Genomic DNA, 4,110 nt, shown 5'->3' with positions numbered 1-4,110 from the left:
CATTTTTGTACCACTATTCATTGTAATAATGTTAATAATTAATAAAAAAAATTAATATCTATACCAATGTACAAACTCAAATAAAGTTGTTTTAAGTGATATTAGAAGATTTTTATTGGGACCTTGTTTTGCACCACACTACCTTTATCCACACTATATCCGAACCAGTGGTAAATTAAAACTACCTGACTATTCATAAGCACTTTTAAAAAGTTTACATGAATAAAAAAACATTCTATTCTATTCTATTCTATTCTATTCTATCACGGTCTGTATATTATTCTATGGATCTGATTATCTTAAATGCTTCTAGACATTGGAAATGCAGCGAAATACAACCATTTTTGAAGCCTCAATAGCTCAACCGGTAAAGGAGTGGACTGAAAACCGAAAGGTCGACGGTTCAAACCCCGCCCGTTGCACTATTGTCGTACCTACTCCTAGCACAAGCCTGACGCTTAGTTGGAGAGGAAAGGGGAATATTAGTCATTTAACATGGCTAATATTCTTTAAAAAAAAAAAATTTTGTTCGTCTGTCAGTCCTGTCTATAACCTTTATTTTTCGGCTTGAAAAATAATTTATGGGCACTTAGTTAGCATATCTACTACTGAATTTATGGTGTTTATTAAGAAAACTACTTAGCATATACTCTCTTATTTTAGAAGTTACAGTGGGGGGGGGGGGGGCACACACACATTTTAGTTGAGTGTTTAGTGTTGGAAGTGTCTCTCGCGCTATTACTACTATTCAGTTTAGAAAAAAATGATATTAGAAACCTCAGTATCATTTTTGAAGACCTATCCGTAGATATCCCACACGTATGGGTTTGATGTAAATATAAAAAATATTTGAGTTTCTGTTCTAAGTATGGGGACCCCCAAAATTTATTGTTTTTTTTTTCTATTTTTGTGTGAAAATCTTAATGCGGTTCACAGATACATCTACTTAGCAAGTTTTAACAGTTATAGTTCTTATAGTTTCGGAAAAAAGTGGCTGTGACATACGGACAGACCGCAAACTGACAATGAAATTATGATACTTGAGCTACGTTAGTACTATTATTTATATTCTGTGACTTGAGTAAAAATCCTAAGGCCTGAAGGACTAAAGGACCGGACAGATCGCGTCGATTACGCGTTTCTCCGAGAAGATTTCTGCGATTTGTTTATCCTTTATATCAGCTAAGAAAAACTAAAGTATGTGTACCAATATTATTTTCTGAAATATCGAAGCGACAAATGTTTCTTATTCGGGAGCCAGTTGCGGGTGGCTGACTCCTTGAGAGCGCAGCGTCGTCGCCCCTTGAGCACGCAGAGACGAACGGGACGACTCACATTATATCATATTATTACATATTTAGGACTACCTGAGAGATGATTTTACAACCTTTTACGACGTTTTTAATAGAAAAAGAAAGAAAGAAAATACTAATACGTTTATTTCTTAAATTGTGCCACACATCACATCTTATAACTAAGAGGTTATATTGTATAGAAGCAAGGGTTACTTTGCGGAAATCCTTGACACACAATGAATGGCTCTACCGCGGTTGTTTGACAGCTACAATGTCACGATCGCAATCAGCTCTGATTGGTTAATGCTCGCTCACTATTGGCCACAATGCATTGTTGCAACAAGAATCGCACAAATTCAGCCAATCAGAACAATTGAGATTGTAATAATGATTGATGCAGGTTTTAGACAATCGCCCTGCTGGCTGCTCGATTCCGTAAAACCTGCATCAATCATTATTACAATCGCAATCGTTGTCGCTGAATTGATGTTATTTTTGTTGCAACAATACATTGTAGCCAATATTATTTATTTATTTATTATTTATTAATAAAGCGAGCATCAACCAATCATAGGTGATTGCGATCGAGATTTTATACTGTCCAAGTCAAAGCTCTCATCAAATGGTGGTTGCAGCTCCGCACTGAACTGCCAAGCTGATTCTTTGTGCTCCTCTAACTAGACAACTGTGGTAACAACATCTCTATACACTTAATTTTGAAATCCGGCAAGCGTGCTCAAGTGAGGCAGCGGCGAGCCTCGATGCTGAGCCAATAATAGGCGAGGTATTACAAGATACCCCCCTCCCAGAGATGGGACAAGTATCCAATATGATGTACCGATTTAGGTCAAGTTCAACTATTTTACAACCAATAGGTGCAAGTTTTCATCGTTATCATCATCAACCGATAGACGTTCACTGCTGGACATAGGTCTCTTGTAGGGACTTCCACACGCCACGGTCTTGCGCCGCCTGAATCCAGCGGCTCCCAGCGTCGTCCGTATCGTCCGTCCTCTATCGGTTTCACGAACTACGTGCCCTACACATTACCACTTCAGCTTCTGAACCCGTTGAGCTATGTCGGTTACTCTAGTTCTCCTACGGATCTCTTCATTTCTTATTTGATCACGTAAAGAAACTCCTCACATAGCTCTCTCCATCGCCCGCTGAGTGACTCTGAGCTATCTTATGAAGCCCATAGTTAGCGACTATGTCTCGGATCCATTATGTCATCACTGGCAACACGCACTGTTCAAAGACTTTGGTCTTCAAGCACTAGGTCTCGAAGCTTCCTGAACGCTGCCTAACCGAGTTGGATTCGGCGGCTGATCTCTTTCTCGAAATTGGACCTACCTTGGATTGTGTCTCCTAGGTATATACTCGTCTACAATTTCGAGTGCTGACTGCAGGAGCTCTCAAGGATTATTATATTATACCTATTATTATTAGCACCGGAAGGTTTTGAAAATCGGATTGGTTGACTGTACACATCTCACTCCCTCACTCTGAGAGGACACCCGTGCTCTGTAGTGAGCCGGCGATGGGTTGATCATGATGATGATGATTATGAAGAGCAGCCGTACGTAAGTAGATATCTACTTATTGATATAAAAATTCTTTCATAATGAACGTTCTATAAATGGAGATCCGATTCTTGTACCTACATTTCAAAAGGAAATCAAAATCCCTCAATTTTTCATTTCAATAGACGTGTTTTCCAATTTTTTCAAACGAACATTTGGCACACGCGGGCGAAGGACCGTCTACACAAAAAGCTTTGTCAAAAATTCATTAATATTTTGCCAAAAATAGCCTGTATCAAATATTAACGTGTTATTAACGTAAATAGGTACATAAAAACCGGGCAAGTGCGAGTCGGACTCGCACACGAAGGGTTTCGAACCATCGTGCATCGTGCAAGTGTGTGCGTTTTTTAATTTGCATGGGAACCATTTTTTAATTTTTATTAAGTATTGTAACACTTGTTACGTAGGGGAAGGACTGCTGCGGCCAAAGAAACGCTGCGAGTATAGTAATAGCATAGGTACCTTATTCGTATATTCGTCACTACAGACTATAGTACATGTTCCGCGAGACCAGTGCTAGGGCACCGAGGGCACTCGGCGGCTGCAACTTGGGTAAGAACTTATGACTTCCGAGGAGAATCCCGTGGGAACTCTTTAGTCTTCCGGGATAAAGAGCAACCTTCCCCGGGATGTAAACTAACTCTGTATCAAAATCGGTTACACTGTTGGGCAGCGTAAGCAGACAGACAGACAGACTTATTTTCGCGTTTATGATATTAATATGGATTTGCAATAAAGCGGCAATAAAAATACACACTACGAAATCTGTAACTCTGTATCTTTTACGGTTCACGAGATACAGCACGCTGCACGCTGACAGACAGACAGCATCTGAGCGCTTAGCGATAGTTTTCATCATCATCATCAATAGGTACATCGCAAGCCCACTACAAAGCACGGATGTCCTCATAGAATGAGAAGGGTGTAGGGTATCGTCCACCACGCTGACCAAGAGCTGATTGCCAGACTTCACTGCACCTCTTAGAAAATATTACGAGGATTCTCAGGTGTACAGGTTTCCCCACGAGGTTTCAATTAGTGATATTTAATTGCTTTAAGTGCACACTCCGAAAAGTTAGAGATGCGTGCCCGGGATCGAACAGCGAACCCGGAAAGCCGATGCCTAGACCAGTAGTCTGTCAGTTAGTATTTTAATGAAATTCCTGCATACTTCATCACGCATGTGCAAAATATTTCAAAAACCATTTTTTTCACGTCCGCCATCACTG

Source organism: Maniola hyperantus, chromosome 23 (assembly GCF_902806685.2).
Source record: "Maniola hyperantus chromosome 23, iAphHyp1.2, whole genome shotgun sequence".
NCBI lineage: Eukaryota > Metazoa > Arthropoda > Insecta > Lepidoptera > Nymphalidae > Maniola > Maniola hyperantus.
Note: the sequence above shows the minus strand (reverse complement) of the source record.